General features: G+C 41.5%; 1 pseudogene across 1 annotated transcript; it reads right to left on the bottom strand.

Annotated features, from left to right (window-relative positions):
- Positions 1-19,310: 19,310 nt before the first annotated feature.
- LOC308429728 (high mobility group protein B1-like) lies at positions 19,311-19,927 on the bottom strand (annotated as a pseudogene). Its single transcript has one exon. The product of its transcript is annotated as a high mobility group protein B1-like (transcript).
- Between the last annotated feature and the right edge of the window lie 538 nt (positions 19,928-20,465).

Here is a 20,465-nt window from a genome sequence, read left to right as displayed (position 1 = left end):
CTGCCAGGCCTCCACCAGGAGTGACCAGAAGCAGCTGGGGACACCAGGAGAAGTTCTCTGCCATGCCTTTTTCCGTGAAGCATAGATCAGTGAAGATGAAGACTCGAGAACAAAATTGCAAAGCTAGTTTGCAAGTACCCTGTCACTATCTGTTGAGGCCTATTTTTCTCTCTCCGAACATCTTGCATGTGTCCTCCCATGGTTCTTGCCTCAGCAAAACACCTGACATATACAGAAATTTCCCCTTCACAAAGGTTCAAAATTTCTTTCTCCTGGCTTTTTGAAAAACATGACAAATATTCATTTTCAGTAGTCTACAGTCATCTACTGTGTAATTAGTTTCAGAATGTCTTAGTCCCATAATAACTTAATAACCATCGATCATCTTTTCCATGCCTCCCCCTATTTATTTTCTCTTAGCTTCCAGTAACCAGTTTGCATTCAACTTCTAGAAGTTAACTCCTTAATGTTCTGTATATGAGTAAGATCATGTATTTGTTAAACCTGGGTTTTAAAACTTATCTTAGTGACATGTAATTCTACAGTGGTTGCCACAAATTATTCCATTGTATATAGTTACTGTTTTTTTTTCTCATTCACCACTGATCAAAACTTAGGTTGTTTCCATTACTGACTATTAAACAGTAAGGACCCGTATATGGTAGGATAATATTTCAACTTATTTCTCTTTCAGACTGCTTTTCTTTCTTTTTGTTATGTACCCAGTGGTAGATTCCCAGATCATTTTTCTGAGTCCTTAGAGGAATCTTCATATTATTTTCTGTTATATTAACTTACATTTCCAACAACAGCATTTCAGTATTTTCTCCAAAACATTTGTAGGTTTAGGCACAAGGGAACAAAGATATGACTCTCCAAGCTGATGTACTGGGGACCCCAGACTCAGCTAAACCTTTCAGTTCCTCAAGAGAGGGAGAGATTAAGGAAACCACACATACTCTGTGACCAATGTGTAACCTGGAAGCAAAACAATCACTGGGAGAATGAATGCTCAATTGAACAAAAACAACAGAAGGACTAATATATTTTCCTAAGCCAAGCAAAGGGGATTCCAACCGGAAGTGGTCTACAAGAATCACATTATCTGGGCTGGGTTGGGCCGGACTCAGAAGAGCGAAGACCAAGCTACCTGATTTTGGGCCACCAAAAGCTGATGTTAACAATGGAAGTTGGGGGCCAGCTCATGACATTATAGACACTGGTGTTGAATATTCTGTAGTATGACAGTGTCTTCCCTGGCAACCTAAACCTCCACCATAGTGTGAGCCACTGGAGATAAGACAGTCTGATCCTTTTGGAAGTTTCACTGATGCCAGGTGGGAGGCCATTTAATGATTCATGAGTTGGTTTTCCTACCAGAGTGTTTGATGCTCCTCTTGGGCAGAGTCTTGCTAATGAAGCTGGAAGCCCAAATAACCTTTACTCCCGGAGGAGCAACAAGCCTCACTTTGGTAACAAAGGACACTTTGATAATGACAGTGATTGTCATTATCCATCGAAGAGGAATGAATTCTCTAGGTGAAGAGCAAACAAATCTAACACATTTACTAAGAGTTTCTCACTGTCTGGGCTGAAAAGGGTCATGGCTTGGCTAGAAATCATGTACCTATTGTGGTGATCTGAATCTGAAACTGCTGTTCCAGTGAGACAGAGACAATATCCAGTGCTCTGAGAAGCACACTTGAAAGTTCAGGACAATATTCAGTGCAAAATATAATTATTCTGGGGAAATGTCAGTCCTCTTACAACATGCCTTTTCTCCAGGTCAAGGTGTCTGGGGGAAACGACTATTAACCAGTCCAGGACTCTGTGCTGTCAACAATGCTATAGTTACCAGTTGCCTTATGGCCCTGCATTCTTATATTCTCTCAAGTCTTCTGCCTGCACTACCTGCCTTAATCTTAAGGATGCTGTCCCCTGCTTCTGACTGTCTTCAAGCCAGTCACTATTTGTCTTCTAATGGGAGTACCCACACACAGGGAAGGAAAACACAACTAACTCGGTCCAGGCTTCTACAGGTTAATAAAAATTTGCTCAGTTTATTTGGTGAGGCTTTGGTTAATGATCTTTTGATCTTTCCTAGGGAGGCCATAGATTCCACCCCTCTAAGGAGCCCTGCCTGGGAGGATTATCAGAGTGGGAAAAGCCTTGCTGGTTCTACTCTCCATCACAGCTCAGGAGATATTTTGGAAGAAGGCTCAAATTTGCAGACAGCAAATCAACTACCATCGTTTTTGTCATCTCAAAAGGACACTGAGCACTTGGACATGAGAGGAAACCAGCCATCTGTGTAACACTCTGGTCAAACACCAGGAAAGAAGTCCAAGAATTTCTTGGGGCTGCAAGATTTGCATAGTTTCAAGAATAGCTAGGCTACTATATGAAGCAATAGCAGGGCCAGCAAAGACTCCCCTGGACAAGGGCCCTGAACAAGAAAAAGCCCCCAGAGAATAGAGATGCTATTAACTAGTGCTCTGGTGCTAGGGTTGCTTGGTGTCTGCTAAGGTTTTGACCTTAGTTTGTGAAAAGCAGTGAGTTGCACTGAGAGTCTTTATAATAGAGACTTGTAGCAAATGTATCTAAAGTGCTACATTCAGTAGCAGCTGGATGGCCACCATGCCTCTGGGCCCTGGCAGTCACAGTGACTTTAATCAGAGAAGCAGATAAGCTTATACTTGAAAAAATGTGCCCTATGTTCTTGTCACACTCTTGATTAGCCACACAAATGACTGACTGGTATTAGGATGACACAGTATTTAGTGCTATGTGAAAACCCACAGGTCTGCCTTGAGATTGTGTGTGTGGTGAATCCAGCATTATCCCTGCCTGCTGAAGTAGGACCCATGCCCATAACTGTGAAGATGTCATAGATGAGGCATATTCAAGCAGACTAGACTCAGCAGACATGCCTCTCCAAAATGCTAAGTTAGAACCATTCAAAGATGGAACCAGCTTTGTTCAGGAAGCAAAACAGAAACTCAGATATGCAATAACCACTTGAGGTTAAGTGGTAGCAAAGGCCTTGCCACAAGGTTTGTCAGCACTGCAGTCAGAACTCTGGATGCTTAGCCAAGGGAAGACCAGTCAGTATTATACAGAATCAGTATGCCTTTGCCACCTTCTATGTCCCTGGAGCCATGCTTAAGAAGAGGGGGACTACTCACAGTAGGAGGGAGAAGAAAAAAAAAAAAAGAAATCTTTTGGTTGCTAGAGACAGTCTGGAAGCCATTCCAGGTAGAAGAAATACATTGAAGAGGACAGAATAGACTTGACTTGGTTTGCAGTAGAAACTGGCTGGCTGATCAGGCAGCAAGAAAAACTGTCAGTGGGACAGTTGTCACTGTGAGCTCTGAACCGGTTCCTAAAATTTTGTTGGCACCAGAATTACCCTTTTCCCCAGTACACCAAAGAGGGAGATGAATGGGACGTAAAGGAGGATGCAATCAAGAAAAAGTGGAGTTGATAGAAATCGGTACGTCCGTTTCTAATGTGATACTTGCTTATCTGGTGGCCTAGCATCATAAACTAATACATCCGAGAAAGCTTGCAATAAAAAAATTTAACAAATTTCTTTCTTTCTTTCCTTCCTTCTTTCCACCCAGGACTTGCTGTGGAGAGGGAACTGGGTTTGGATGATGCCAATTGGCCTTGGTTTTTGTTGCTTAGGTTCTTTGACTTGCCTTCTGCCTATCTCTGGTGTTAGCTGGTCTTGTTGATTCAGACAGTAGTGGCCTGTAAGCCTGTGCACCAGCACTACTGGGGGACCAGTTCTTTCCCAGCAGGGTCTGGGTAGAGATGGTAGTGGCACAGGGTCAGCACAGGGTGTAGACAGAAACTGGAAGGATCCTGTCCCAGACTGCTCCTTGGTTCCTGTGTACGGAGGAGTCCAGGCAGAACTCAGAGAGCGGAAGTTGTGTCTTACTTGTGTTCTCAGGTGTTTTAGCATTCTGGGGGACCAGCTCTCTCCCAGTGAGGGTCTAGGTATAGAGCGCTGTAGTACAGGGTCAGCAATGAGCACAGGCAGAAACCAGAAGCCAAATTTCATACCTAAGCTTTTGTGTTCCTCCCTTCTCCCCAGGGTTCTTGGCAACCAGAAAAGAGGACAAAGGGAATAGAAGGCCCTTGAATGTGGTGGAAACTACAAACTACCCAGACCACTTCAGAGAGGCAGCTCAACTTTAATTGGGGTGAATCAGGGGCTGTGTAGTTTTTGGGTAGGGGGCAGAGGTTTCCAGAGTGGGTATGTATCATTGTCTGGAGTTTAGGGTATGAGGAGTGCCTCAGTTTCCTGAAGAGACATTCCAAGAATTCTAGTTGCTTGCCGGACAGATTCTTTATCAGGAGAAAGGAAACCAAAACTGGAATCTCACCAAGGCTGTAGGACATTCCTCAGGGAAAGGATGTGGGGCTCCAGCTCCCAGATCAGGCAGAGAAAAGGAAGTCCTGCTAAGGAAATGGAATCCTCCGTATTGCATCAACCTAAGAGAGCTGTCCAGACATGAAGTACCGTGACCTTAAATAGCAGGATGCAACAAGCTTTCTATGTCTGTGCTCAAGTAAGTGTTCGATGTGTAACTTGTGCATTAAACAATGCCAACCAAAGACCTTAGCTCAATCCTGGGGTTCAGACAACAGGGTCTTCCCCCTTGTTTGTCTTTAATAACCCCACCTTCCACATACCAAGCCATTTGCTAGGAAGTTGACAAGGTTTTTCAAGGTGTACTGGATAAGAGAAATAAAGGCCAGAGCTGCCCAATCTGTTTGGATAAAGACAGTCCAGACTACTGGCATATACCTAAGCCTAAACCAATGCAAACTTATGAGCTAGATATCCACTGATACCAGGTTCTGAATGCAACTCACCACCTCTTTAGTGATACAATCCCCAGCAGCAAGAGATTGCTAGTTATACATATTCCTAAGATGCCCTTAGTACTTAACTACACCAGTACCATTATAGTTCGATAACTACAGTAAACATATCACCAGATTCTGCCATAGCAAGGCTTAGTATAAAGAAATGAGCCATCTTCCAGGTAATTCTCCAAAATGACAAACACAAAGGGAAAGAGGAGAGGCACTCGGTACATGTTCTCTAGGCCTTTTAGGAAACATGGAGTTGTTCCTTTAGCCACCTACACGTGAATCTACAAGAAGGATAATATTGTAGACATCAAGGGCCTGGGCACTGTTCAAAAAAGGAATGCCCTATAAGTGTTACCATGGCAAGACCGGAAGAGTCTACACTGTCACCCAGCACGCCGTGGGAATCATTGTAAACAAGAAAGTTAAGGGCAAGATTCTGGCCAAGAGGATCAATGTGCGGATTGAGCACATCAAGCACTTGAAGAGCAGAGACAGCTTCCTGAAGCGGGTAAAGGAGAAGGACCAGAAGACAAAAGAAGCCAAAGAGAAGGGCACCTGGGCTCAGCTGAAGTGCCACCCAGAGAAGCCACTTTGTGAGGACTAACGGAAAAGATCCTGAGCTGCTGGAGCCCATTCCCTATGCATTCATGGCCTACTGTACAAAAGGAATAAAAGACCCGAACGGCAAAGTGTTAAAAAAGAAAGAAATGAGATATCTCAGATGACTTCAGCATGCATTCATTACCAAAAAAAAAAAAAAAAAAAAAAAAAAATGCTATCCAAGTCAAGAGAGGGAATTATTGGGAATCACAAAGTGAAGGCAAGAATTAGCCGATTCTTGGAATTATTGTTATAACATTGAAGGTGGTTTCTTCCATGCACGGGGTCCCTTCTCATACTATTCATATTAGTTTTGTTTCATCCTGTGTCCTTAATTGTTCTGTCTGGTTTGTTCCTGAGACTATAAATGCGTCCCTTTGTACCTGACTGAGTTGATATGCACAGTGAGATTTCTGGGTTTCCTATAAGCTCCAACTGTTAGTGTCTGGAGAGACAGCAGTACATTTTCAAAATTGTGTTAGATGTCTTTAGTAAATCTGTGGCCTGATTTGATGAGTTTCATTGTAGACCAATGACAGAGAACAAAAGAGCATGACATTAGAAAAGCCAATACTTTTAGAGGTGTGTGTGTGTGTGTGTGTGTGTGTGTGTGTGTGTGTGTGTGTGTGTTTATGTGTGTCTTTCCCCTCATGACCAGTAGATCATAGCAGGCTAAGGGAGAGAGAGAGACAGGAAGAACAGAGAAGAGGCATTTTACCATGGGTGCCCACTTTGGTCTCCCATAGGAGTCATTCATTAACCCTGCCTTCCTTTCCTTTCTGAATTTGGTAGGGAGACCAAAGTACAGGACAATGTTTCAATAACAGCAGGATTGATACCAGTGTAAAAGTAGGATCGTTTGGCAAGAGGAAGTCTGAGTTAACCCCAAGTCCCAAAATTCCATCTTTGGAAAATCAAAGGTCACTTTTTTCTTAGGAGCTTTTAGTGTCCATCAAGGTATTGAAAGTGACCTCAGTGTTCATGCCACAATGTAACTAGTCTTCCAAAGACAGATGGTAGCCATGGTAGAAACTAGAGGATTAATGTGGTTAGATAAATGTCATACCAGGCACTAAGAAAATATACTAAACCACAGCTTCATCAGACACATTATTAATAGAATGATAAGGCATTTATGAACCTGGAATGCTGATGGTGTAACTATAGAATCAGCAAAGATTCAAGGGACCTCAGCAGATCAATGATCTTTCCTTAACATCTTTATGGGCCATGACCACAGAAAGCTGAAAGAATTAAAACACAGAGTCAATTCCTAAGCGTTTGAAAGCACAGATGACTTTCTATTTCATTACATATCTTTGGCAGAAGGATGGCAGAGCCCAAACTCATGCCAGGCAGACTTTCTTATTGCATGGTTTTCATCCCTCTCGATGTTGGGTTTGCTTTTGTTAATTTTGCAAGCCTCAAGATTGGACCGTTATGCCTGCTGCCCGGACTGTGTTATGAGGCTCCTTGAGAAGTTCTATGTATATAGTCTCAGTTTTCCTGACTAAGTTGTCTAGAGTATTCAGTTAGGTGTGAAATAGACTTGCTCCCAAACCATTTGAACTCAGAAGAATTAACTGTAATTGGTTTGGGTGATAAAATTTGTTCTCCTAGGAGCTGATAATTTTGAAAGAGCACTTAATTTCACTTTATTGTTCTGGAGCAGATAGAGATGAATCATTAGATAGGTGGACAGTGTGGTATCTTTGTTTCTGACCATAGAACCCAGACGTTGGATCTGGCTAATCATTCCAGGTTTCTGCTCAGTCTCATGGGGTTAGTGATAACCAATAATGTTTGGATGGGGCTTTAAAGTTCTCACAGCACCTACAGGAGCATTTATCACATCAGACAGCGCTGTTGGTAATGAAGGATCTGTGACTCTACCTGCTGACAAATGAGATCCCGTCTCCTTCGAAGGATTTCCTCATGAGGTTGATTTCGTTACTCAAAGCTCATTAGAAATAAGATAAAAATGAATAAAGGGGAGACTTTGACATTTTTAATCTAGAAGGTCCAAGTTCATTGTGTTTGATTATAGAAGATAATCTTTAGATGACACTGACAATTGTTTCTTTGTGATATAAAATAAAGGCAAATACCACAACTCCAATAAAGATAAATACATCCCTAAGCACCAAAATATGAAATGAGATAGCTAAGCTCACCTTTCAAGATTAAACAGTTAGGACAATGGATCCCGCTCTCCTTTTTAAGTTCCTCATTTAGGGTTTTCTGAAAGCCCACAGACAACTGGGAAAGGATTCACTCCAAGGATGGCCTCTGTTTTCAGAGTTGGCTAAAATTAGTCAGCGTTGGAAGGAGACATATCAATCAAATCTATTTTTAGAATTAAATTAGCGTATGGTTTTCCAAACTCACATTTTTATCCATATAAAAGCCAGTGAGCGCTGTCATAAAAATATGATCAGGATTTAACTGTCTCTCCGTGAGATCTAGCACTAAGCCAGAGGGATACCCTGTGCCTTAAACCTTAAACTCAGGGCTGCTGCCTCTGAAACTTGACTCTGTAATTTGGTAAGTGTTTTAAAAAATACAACTAAATGGCTACCACATGGTGGAAAATTAGCAATCTGGGACTGAGACTTTTGTGTGGCATTAAACTCACATATGGAAAAAATTAAATATCATCCTCAATGCCCTCCATGTGTTCAGTTGTATTAAAGGAAATGCTTATAAAGTGTGACATTATTTAACTTTTATAGGGTTTGTCACATCTAGTAAAACTTATTATTGTTCTTTTGAAAAACTTCATACAGGTGCCCGTGAGCTCATGCCAGTCTGGATACTCTATAATGTACATATAATTTGTTACTGGATATGGTACTAGGAAATCAACAGAATTCCAACCAGGATGACTTACGACGGCACCAACCCCAGTAACTGCCAATAAGCAATAATATTTATAATAATACTTTCTTTTTTATAGTGAAGATTTTATAAAACCTGCAGGTAGAGTGTGGATCATAAATTGTTGGGGCAAAAAAAAAAAAAAAAAATAATGGCCCCTTTGAAATAAATGACTCCAAGTATCTCATATTTCCCAAATTTAAATAACAGACCACGTGACCATCGCAGTTTCCGTCTGTGAACTCGGCTGTTGAGGGAATTTCATAATCAAATTTCTGACTCTGAAATGAATAGAAATTCTCAGAAAATTTGTCAGCATGGTTGGTTTACAGTGACTGACACAGGAAGACGGCTTCTATCAGTGCTGCTTGCTAGGGAACGAAGCATACTTTCCTCCGATCCCACCCCCAGCCCTTCTCCCTGTCTCTGTCTCAACAGGGGTGGTTCATGGTCCACAGGCTCAGTACTGCCTGTGATACCACGAGGTGATAGACCCCATTATAGACCTACGCCATTTGCACGCTGTGAAGCCTTTTACGTGATGTTTGTATCCTTTGTGGAGTGAACACTTTGGACGCTGTAAAACCCAGAGTTTGGACAAACTCGGCCAAAGCTAAGAATCTGGGCACATGTATACCTTATACATAACTGATCTACCCAGAGCGTGATAACGTGGTCTTACCTGATAGTTCCTGAGATTCTATACTGTGCCTGGCATAGAATTCAGCCCCTTGGTTGTGGGGGACATGGGGAATGGCTAGGATACATTGTTAAGCATGTTGTTACGGGCATTCTCTTAGGATACAATGCCTCCACAGGTCTCAAATCCACCATAAAATTTATGAAGTGCCCTTATATTATCTAAATTAAAACATTTAGATCAGTCAGTTCTGGGAGTCTTTTTTTTTTTTTTTAACCGTAGACAAAAGAATTTGCCCTGCTCCTAAGTGTGATAGATCAAATTTCCAGGCAGTTTAAAAGGTGTGTCTGGTTTCACACAGAGCATAGCAAAATTTACCAAACTCAATTCTTCCCCATAAAGATGCAGCCAAAGCCTGCTTTATTACCACACGCTGTGAAACAGCATCCTAGGGGCAAACGCTCCAGGTTCTGGCAGAATGGTTTTGCTTCGGGAGAAACGCCCAGGCTAACATTTCACCTTGAGAAGAGCTGGACTGAGGCAACGTCTTGTCTACCGGAAGACAAATGACCCCTTTGCAAGGAGCGTTTTGTGTATTTTGGGCTCAGTTATCCCATCACCCCACACTGCTGCGTGCTGGGATGGTGCCACTGTGGCTTACGTTATAGTATCTCTGGTTCTCTGGGCCTAGATTTTCTCATAGAGCTTCAGACTGCCGGAGGCAGCGGGTAGATGATCAAAGGCTCAGAGGGCTGCTAAAAACGGGTTGTAAGCACCCATTTTTTCAAGTAACTGTGTTCGTCCCTTAGTTACCCATTTCACGCTGCACCGCAGTGTTATTGGGCAGCTGGTATACAGTAAGGTGAGGTGAGAACACTCCTGAAGTTATGGCATCTTTACTCCGTGGGGCTTCTTCTAAAAGCAGCGGCAAGCGAGTCTGCCTAGTGCAGTTTCAACCCGCAGTGGTCTCTTCGTTGCTACCGGCTGTAATATTTCTGGCTCTCCCATCATCTCATGAGGAGGGACGGTTAGCTAAGTTCCTGCAGAGTCACCAAGATTTGGAAGCAAACTTTTCCTTTTCTTTTTTCTTTTCCCCTCAGTGGCACGAGCTGTTATGTACAGCCTAGAAACATTGGCAACGTCTGAACATTTACCCGGCAGCAGCCAAAAGTCAATGTTTTTTTCAGAGGGATTTGCAAAATACACGATTCCTTTGTTTATTTATATTTCTGGTGGAGAGCGCAGATGGGAAACTGCGGCCAGCTCCATTTGCTAATGAAATGTGCTGGTCCAGCTGCCGGGAAGAGAAAAGCCAACCCTCCAGTTTGGAGTGTTTCAGCTGGCCCTCGATAGCTGTGAGTCAGTGAAGGGGAAGTTAGAGGTGTTTGGTTAGATTGGAGGGGGCTGGGGCAACTTTCCCTGCAGTAAGGATCCTGGCACGCTTGGCCTTGGCTCTCCTTTTCCAGGGTGGACTGGATACTGAGCACGGAGCTGTTGTATTCATATGCTGCTGCTGGTGGCAAAGCTGCTCTCTGGCTGGCTCAGGTGCCCAAGGAACCCCTCTGTGCCATCTGGCTTGAGTGAAGGTTGAAGAAAGAGGCTACTGAGAGCTTCAGCCCGCTCCCGGGGTAAGATTTCCAAGGGCTACTGACCATTTGTGACACCCGAGAGGAAGCAAAGTCAGAAACCACAAACCTACTTTTTCACTGGTAGTTTGAATACTAATTAGGAAATTAGCAAAAGTGGTAATATTAATCTAGAAAGCAATGAGACATTTAATAAGTTTACCAGACATAATTATTTAAGATTTAAAATGCATATGTTTTTCGTGAATATATATTATATATAAATATACGTGTGTTTTTGAACTTATACATATTTTTCTTTGATATTATTTTTTTATATCAATCTAAAGTAATTTTTTGTTTTTGTGGTGATGCCATCAAATCCAGGACCTTGCACATATCCACGAAGGACTGAATTATATCCTGATCATCAAGACCTTTTAAAAAATAGTTGACTTAAAAATCTTAATTATCTGTCTTACAAGAAGAACCACTCTAATGAACTATTCCTTACTTTCAAATGAAGTGAGAACTCAAAAATACTTGCACAGCATTTCAAAGACAGACTCCTTATGGAGTGTCACATGATCTGATAACTATTTTAAAAAGGTGACTCAACCCCATTGAATTGTTTTTAAAACATCCATTTGGATTTTTAAAATAGGAACAATAATTCTCTTTTTACACTCCTCACTGATTTCAATAATAGTTCCTTAATTTAGGTAATTACAATCTGAGCTAGCATAAATAGGCTTGGGTACAAATGCTATGAATTTTTGGTCCCATAACAGCCCCTGGGATGGGAGGAGAAGGGGGAAGGCATATTAGAATGTTCTGCACCATGCCTTATGGGAGAAATGGAGAACCGTGGCAAGTTCAGGGATCTGGACCAAACAAAAGTCAGCTCAGAGAGCTGGTGTTTGCATTTATGTAGAGGAGACTGGTTTCTATTGTGAGTGCCTTTGCTGTGGACCCACAACTTAGAAAGTGTTGAGCCAAAGAGGGGTTGTAGGGATCTGTGTGATGTGATGTCTGATTTTTCTGTGGCTCCTGTACCAAGAGCTTGTCCTAGGCTGAATTGGAAAGGGTTCTAGTATTTACTCTGAGCAGTAGGCATTGAGTACACGGCTGTCTTTTGTTTTCTTTTGTTTCGTTTTTGTTTTTTGTTTTTTTCTGACTAGCATAGTATGGTCAGTTAGAAGAAAACCAGCGTGTGACTGGACCAAGACTGGTATTCTCAGACTTTATCCTCCTCCATCTTATCGAGAGGGAAGAGTATACTATGCCTTTCTTTAAGTGAACAGAAAAGGAGGCATGGCAGCCATATTAAAAAAGAGATTGCAGTTTCAGGACAGAGCTGGCCTACATCTGGATTTGGTAAAACTTGGCCCGTGTGTCCAACTTTACAACCGAGCTAGCTGAAGTACTTCAGGGTCGTGACTTTCTTAGGGTCAGTTCGTCAGTCAATAGCTAGTTGCTATATGATCTCCAGCCCTCGTAACTTTTAGCCCCATATTTTAACTATTAAGCCACGTGGCTGGCTACAGATTATGCCACAAAGCATCCCAGATGTACACTGGGAAAAGTCCTTCCGTGATCCAGCTAACATCAGGCTCCCTTAGGACTTGGCGTTTATTAAATGCTCTCTTACAGTGTAAGCGCATTAACCCGGGTGTTATGAGGATTTCCCTGCATGACAATGTTATAAGATTTTCTTACGAGGTCACGTCCTCGGAAGGCAGGGATTTAAAAGCTGCCATGACAGGCAGCGAAGCAAGCAACATGTGGCTTTGCTTCCAGTCTGTCATTTTAAGGACGGGAGAATTTATATGAATACAATTTCGGACACAGCTGATGTAGCTCTTTTGTTTGTTCATCTGGGTTGGTTTCATCTTGAAAACATCTCTGGATACCTAGTGTGCAGTTTATCCCTGAATGGCGTATTAACTCTCACTATTTCTAACTTCTAGTCATGAGGGTTTCAAAACCAATGGCATATAGCAGCCAGGCTTAGCCGTCAGGCTTCTCCCTTTTAATGGTGGATCCCAGAGAAGGCCAGTTTCTCTCTCTCTCTCTCTCTCTCTCTCTCTCTCTCTCTCTCTCTCTCTCTCTCTCTGTGTGTGTGTGTGTGTGTGTGTGTGTATGTGTGTGATCTTTATCCTATCAACTATTACCTGCCCTGATAGAAACCATTTCTGCTTAAAGAATAAACAACATCCTAAGCCACTTCTTCTTTCTTAAAGAAAGGGCTCAGATCAATAAGGTCAACTGTATTGAGTCAAGATATGTTGCTTAATGGCGAATATTTCTCCTCGAACTATGACTCCTGTTGAGGCTAGTGGCATTGACTTTGCATTCCAATGATGTGACTCAATCCTAGACATTTCTTTAGACAGGTCATGGATGTTCTATTGTTAAAACAAATGAACCCAACACTTAATTTGTCAATTTTTTTTCTATGAAGTTTATGACCTCATGACTCCTTTTTTCCCAAATAAAGTTTATAAATGTTCTGAGCCCCCCCTTTTTTTTCTAGGGGCAGCTTTACTCCCCAGATCCTCCAACTCTGTAAATGATCCTGTGAAACATATTTGACTGCGTTTGTTTAATGAAGGGCTGCAGCCTAAACCAAACCACCCTGCATGCTTTGTTTTCCACATGTGTTTGCTAAGTCTGTGTGATTTGGTACTTTGCCCCTCGGAACCTACTGTTTGGGCCATGTAGTCCGTAAGCAGCTGCTGAGGTCCTAGCTGGTGTGCAGAGGCAAGTAAGACCATGAGGAATGCAGGAAGCCAGGCAGCTGGCTAGAATGGGCCACATGGACCAGAGACCTCAGAACTGGGCACCTCCAACATGGGCTTGCCTGTCCCCCAAAGTAGTTGGGATCAAATCAGGATGCCGAAGACAATTTCCCTTTCCAACTAGGATTTCTTATAGCAGTGTTTGGGTAAAAACTCTATCGCTTCCAGCTACCACTTCAGTCTGGGGGTTTCGGATCCATTTCAGCTTCTGCATCTGTCTTGATTGGGAAAGTTCCAGCATGTGCTGGCATGATAGGGATCAAGTGAGTTTTATAGAAGTAGTTTGAACTAGAACAACTTATTGTCCTTCATCCTTTAAAAAATCTGATTGTATATGAAGCATAGGGTTCAGAGGAAATAGGACATCACTTATCTTTTGAAAAAGATGTATTTTTGAAGGATCTGTGTGTGTATGTTAAATGAATGTGGATGTTGCATCCACGGAGGCCAGAAAAAGGTATTGGATTCTCTGGAACTGGAATTAAACAGGCAGCTCTGAGCTACCAGATATGGGTGTTAGAACTAAACCTAGGTCCTCTGCAATAGCAGGAAGTACTTCTAACCACTGAACATCTTTCAAGACCCTCACGTGTCTTTTTATACATTGTGTCATACAAGTCTCTAAATGGTGAGTGCACATTAAACAATTCATATGTTGGCAATTTTTAATTGAATAGTGCACCAAATGTACACCATACGATTTCTACCTCAATCAACCTTACATTTTTTAATAGTAATAACGTATATAACAAATGAGCCAGATATGGTGTTATAAACCTGTAGTCTTGAGTTTGGTAGACTGAGCCAGGACAATTGTGAGGCCGGGGCTTAGGTTATGCGGCAAGATATGGCCTTGAAGAAAGGACTAGTAAGCAATAGTGGAGACCACTTCACAGTACTGGTCCAAGTTCTTCCTCAAACTCTGTTTACTGAATTAAAGGATAGCCATGGCACTGAGAGGAACTTGTTGGGAGAGCCTTGAAACAGGAGTGTCACACAGGACATCCCTTACTATGGAAATATTTATTTATTGTGGAGGAATGAGAGTATATTGAAAACAAGTAGTGGGTGACCACACTATCATTGCTACCAGTTTTGTTTTCAGGCACTGTACAACTTGTAATGATTCTGTTTGCAGTGCTTTTGAGTACTAGTAGTGAGAGAGCAATATGCCTTCAAAGGCATCGAAATTTTGAATTCTAATGACTTCCCATCAAACTCTCTCACAACGTGACAATGCACCTTCCAGTCAGCCTAAGCTCATGAGGGTCGGCAACTCATATACTGCAGGGCACTGTGTTGCCGAAGTATGGCATCCGGTAGGTTAGGCTTATTAAATATATTTTGTTTTCATGATACTTTCAGTTATCAGAGTATCTGAGAAGTAGATTTATCATCATAAGTCAAGGAACATTGGCTTTCCTTGTACATATGTGCATTAAGGAAAAGGTAGATGAAACATCTATATTGATTTATCTGTTAATATGCTTCTATATGCTATAAATTGTAATGGATTTTAAACCTCTCTTAACAATTGACTGTATTATGAGCATTTTGCTCTGAAGTTTTGCAGACATGATTTTTAATGGGTCACAGAGTAACAGATTATATGAGCATGCATGATCTAATATTTTAATCTTGAACTTTAAGGTTATTTTGAAATTCTAAAAGATACAAATAGCTTTCAATTGAGTATTTGTATATGCACATTGCATATGCTTCTGCTTAGTACTACAATAAGGTCAGGAAGAACAAACTCTGAAGTCACTGAGCCAAAAGAGATTATTTTTGAAGGATCATAATTTCCCACCACAATTTTTAAATTAGCAGCGGATGAGAATAATTGCATCCTACATTTTTAAAAAATTGGTTACGAAAGTTTAAAATGACTGCTTTGGGGGAAAATATCCTTTAAAGCAGAAACTGTACTCAGATTATGGAAATGTGAATATCTGTGTTCTAAGATCACTTATGTAGTCTAAAATGTTCATCTGCAATCTGGAAATACTCAGTTAGGTTTACCAAGTGTTGTCTGTTGTATTGGTTACTGTCGTGGTTACACCAAGTTGTCACTGAGTGTCTTAGTTAGGGTTTCCATTGATGTGAAGACACCAGCACCATGGCAACTCTTATAAAAGCAAACGTTTAGTTGGGACTGGCTTCCAGTTTCAGAGGCTTAGTTCATTGTAATCATGTTGAGAAGCATAGTGGGGTGCAGGCGGGCATGGGTGGAGAAGGAGCTGAAAGTTTTACATCTTAATCTGAAGGCAGCACAAGGGGACTGTGTACCACACTGGGTATAGCTTGAGTGAGCAATAGGAAACCTCTCAGTCTGCTCCTACAGAGACATAATTCCTCCAACAAGACCACACCTACTTCAACAAAGCACCTACTAGTACTGTTCCCTAAGAGCCAAATCCCTAAGAGCCAAGCGTTCAAACACACGAGTCTGTGGGCGCATTACCTATTCAAACCACCACACTGACATATCAAGACTAGCTTTGAAAGTCAAAGATGATGTCAGAAAATGAAAACTCCCAGCTTCAAAAATTTTTGGGGTGAGTTGTTTAGTTTTTGTTTGAAGCTTTCTAGGGAGTAGGTACCACAGTCTTGCCAGGTGACTTTAGAGCTCCATTCTATAGATCATGTATGAGCAGCTAACTTATGTTTCTGTCCTTGAGGGCCATCCAGGCTTACCAGTACATGTACTTCATAGTTGACTCATATTTCCTGTAATCTGTGTGCCACACATATTATTTTCATTCTGTATTTTACAATTTGCAGAGAAGTAGGTGTACTCCTAAGAGAATTCAACAAAATATTAGTTCTGCTCTTAAGTCGGTATCAAACTACATAGTTATGGTTTTATACATACTATGCTAGACTAATTGTCTTGTGCCTACTTAGAAAGAGAAATGTGCTATTAAGGGGTTATCTTCCTTTCCCATGGCATTCCCTGCAATACAAACTTGCAACATAGATGCTGGGGTTGCATGCATAGCTTCCTAGTATGTTTAAACCTCATGGCCTCCCCAGGACCCACTTCTTTCAGTCAGGTTTTGCTTCCCAGAGTTTCTACAACTTCTCAAAATAGTGTTGCCAGCCAGGGTTTGGGGCAACTGTTCAAACCTATGGGGGTTTGGGTTTTATCTTTAAACCTCAGGTTTTCATCAGTTTCTTTAGACGAAAAGTACCGAGAGGATAAATAAGTGAATTAATATATGGAGAAAATGTGTGTGAGAGAGAGAGAGAGAGAGAGAGAGAGAGAGAGAGAGAGAGAGGGAGGGAGGGAGGGAGGGAGGGAGGGAGGGAGGGAGAGAGAGAGGGAGGAAGGGAGAGAGAGAGAGGGAGGGAGGGAGGGAGGGAGGGAGGGAGGGAGAGAGAGAGAGAGACTTTAAACTACCGAGATGACGAGAATCTGAACTCCATTATTGAGGCTGGGTGTCTCAACAGTCAGAGTAGTCCCTGAATAGCTGTCTCTCACTGTGGGGAAGCAACTCATAGTTACTCATTCCACGAGCTGGGGTACCTCGGTTGTCTCAGTCCGGCAGGAAGCCTGCAAAGGTCTTTGAGAGCAGCTGGTCCTTCTTTTGGGATGAAAGCTCAGGAATGTTCTGATGGTAGGGAAGGAGCTCGCTGCCTTAGCACCAGGACAAATCAGCTAGAGCTGCAAGATGGACGGCCAACCAAGCAAAAGGAAAGACAATAAAATTCTTTTTTGGAGGATCTGGGTTGGTACCCAAAGGTGCTACCCACATTTGGGATGGGCATTGTCATGTCAAATGAAAGCAATAGGGGGATTTCTTCAGCCAAGGTTCCTACTCAGGTGATTCTAATTTGTGACAAGTTGACATTAAACCAATAATAATCATACCGCAATCGTCATGAACTGTGTTTGTAAACTTTGTGTTTATTGAATAAAAGTTATAATTTCCAAATAGTCCTACGGGTGGATATAAAACTGTTATTGTCTCATTTTTCCTCTTCTCTCCACTTATTCCTTCTCTTCTTCCCCTCCACCCTTTCTTCTTTTTCTATTTCTGAGTCAAGGCCTTACTATGCATCTTAGCCTGGGTTTCCTTTCTTGATCATCTTGCTCCAGTCCCCCCAGGGCTGGAGCATACATCACCATACTTGGGTTTCTGTTCTTCAGCACAGATTCTGTCTGTCTGTCTGTCTCTCTGTCTGTCTGTCTGTCTCTTTCATTGTACTTGAACTGAAGCCTTGCATAAACTGGACAAGCACTCCACCATTGAGATACATTTCCATTTTGTATTTTCTCAAATCAAAAGATAAAGAGGTTAAATGTCTTGGCAAAAGACACTCAGTTCATCAACTGTAACTGATGTGTGTACTTTTGATTGTAGATTTTATGTTCTTTTACCACATAATTTTATACAGTATAGTATGGGGTCCATTGCTTCAGAATGCATGCTTATTGGTTTTATTTTTTTTAAACCTCTGCAATTATTAGTTTATTAGTATCATCCAGGACTCATGTTCAGTATTCCTCCTCCAATTACATAACAAACGCAAATGTAAAGAACCCAAGTCAAAATGATATAACAGCACTTCATCACAAAAGCCCGTAAAATTACAAGAACGCTATCTTAAAACACTGGCACTTTTAGAGAACGATAATCTCAAAATACCCCACAAAATTGCCAAATTGTTCCCTAAACTAAGCCGATTAAACATGATTAATGAATGAGTTTGTGTTTTATAAAGAAAAGCAAATGGATTTGACAACTGGAACTAGTATGCAAAGTTTATCCTCTTTCCTTGTATCTGATTTATAAAGGGACAAACCACAGTATAGGAAAATATACCCTTCATTTTAAATGTGGCATACTTTTAAAAGCTGGCCCAACTAATTAAATATACCTTTAACAAGTCAAGTTTCCTGAGCAAACTATGTAAATAGAAGGGCAGGAGAATTATAGCCAGCTTCTCATGACAGCCTTCGCTGGGACTGAGGACAACAAAGAGCACGAAGTCTTGTATTTTAAGCTCACACTTTTGGGGATACATTCTCAGGTCTTCTTTAGTAGGGGAAACTGCATAATTATAACTGTCATTACACAGTAATGGCAGTTAGAGGAGAGTCCTCATGTAAGAAGAACATACTTCTCTATTAGTCCTTCAAGGACAGGCTTTCAGATTGCTGGATTCTAATAATCCCATGGTGTGACAGAACTGACCACTCCTTGCTATGCCAAGTAGGTTATATAATCTCTTATCCAGCTGATCACGGTTTTGGAGAATTCAACTATGGATGGAAATGTTACCCCAACTACAATATGCAGGTTGTGTGGACAAAAGCTTTTTTCCAGCTAACTGTATGAAAAGATACATACTGTAATAATCCATGTGACCCAAAATGGGCAAAAGCAAAAGACTAGCTTCCCCTGGAGAAGAAAACTTTCAGACCTATGAAAAGGACAACAATACTAATAAAAAAATTGTATTTACTTAGAAGCATTCAGAATGTCAACAAAACAGCCGCAATTTTTTTTTTTTTGCAATTACAGAGTGGTATTCAGTTAACAGAACAATTATCTTCTTATAAGCTGCATCAGAGACAACTGAAGATGAAAAAAAAAAAAAAACCAAAAGAAAAAAAAAAAAAAAAACAAACTACTGTCCCCATATATAAGTAATTTGTGCTGTGCACCAACAAGAACCTGCTTTAAATTTCCATGCCAATTTACAACTCCCAGACTGTACCAGGCAAGGTTAGTGGCTATTGAAAATACCACCAGGACAGGGCTATCTAAAGACACATTCGGTAGTGTGTTAACTATACAAAAAAAGATACTGTACAGTTTAAAAACAAATCTTACACAGCCTTACATTTCAATTTTTTTCTTTCAAAGGAGTGAGTTGTGTACAGGGGGGTTAAATGCTTTATAGACAAGAAAAAACTGTGCTAGAACCAACTTATTCATCATCATCTTCATCTTTGTCTTCCTCCTCATCCTCTTCATCCTCCTCATCTTCCTCTTCCTTCCTTTTCTTGTTCTTTTCAGCCTTGACCACCCTCTTTTTCACTGCATCAGGTTTTCCTTTAGCTCTGTAGGCAGCAATATCCTTTTCATACTTCTCCTTCAGCTTGGCGGCCTTCTTCTCATAGAGCTGCTTGTCATCCGCCGCAGTGTTGTTCCACATCTCCCCTAGTTTCTTTGAGACATCACCAATGGATAAGCCAGGATGCTTGCCTTTGATTTTTGGGCGGTACTCAGAACAGAACAAGAAGGCCAAAGGAGGCCTCTTGGGTGCATTGGGGTCCTTGAACTTCTTTTTGGTCTCCCCTTTTGGGGGGATGTAGGTTTTCATTTCATTTCATAATGAGCCTTGTAAGCCTTTGCCATATCTTCAAATTTCCCCTTTTCTTTAGCAGACATGGTCTTTCACCTCTCTGAGCACTTCTTGGAGAACTCTGAGAAGTTGACAGAAGCATCCGGGTGCTTCTTCTTGTGCTCCTCCCGGCAGGTTTGCACAAAGAATGCATATGAGGACATCTTGCCTCTTGGCTTCTTAGGATCGCCTTTGCCCATGTTTAGTTGATTTTCCTCCGCGAGGCACAGCGTCGCCCAGTGCCCATTCGGCTCTCGCTTGCCCCGGCGCTGTCTCTATGGAGCTCAATGTACTGCGCTTATTGGTTTTATAGGAAGCTATGAGGCAAATGCTTGAGTCTTTTAAAAAATTGTTTGTGTGTTGTGTGATGTAAACGTATGTATGATATAGTATGTATGTGATGTAAGTGTGTGTGTGTGTGATGTGAATGTGTGTGATGTGAGAGTATGTGATGTGAATGTGTATATGCTGTGAGTGTATGTGATGTGTGTGTGTGATATGAGTGTGCGTGATATGAGTGTGTGTGATGTGAATGTGTGTATGTGTGTACGTGATGTGAGTGTGTGATATGAGTGTGCGTGTGTGTTTGTGTGATGTGAATGTGTGTGTGTTGTGAGTGTGTGTATGTGTGTGTGATGTGAGTGTGTTTATGTGTGAATGTGAGTGTTATATGTGTGTATGTGGTGTGAGTAAGTATGTGATGTGATGTGTGTGTGTGTGTCTGTGTGTGTGTGTGTG

This window comes from Micromys minutus (genome assembly GCF_963924665.1).
Source record: "Micromys minutus genome assembly, chromosome: 14".
Taxonomy (NCBI): Eukaryota; Metazoa; Chordata; class Mammalia; order Rodentia; family Muridae; genus Micromys; species Micromys minutus.
The sequence above is the reverse complement of the archived record's forward strand: the minus strand, read 5'-3'. Positions and strand labels throughout refer to the sequence as shown.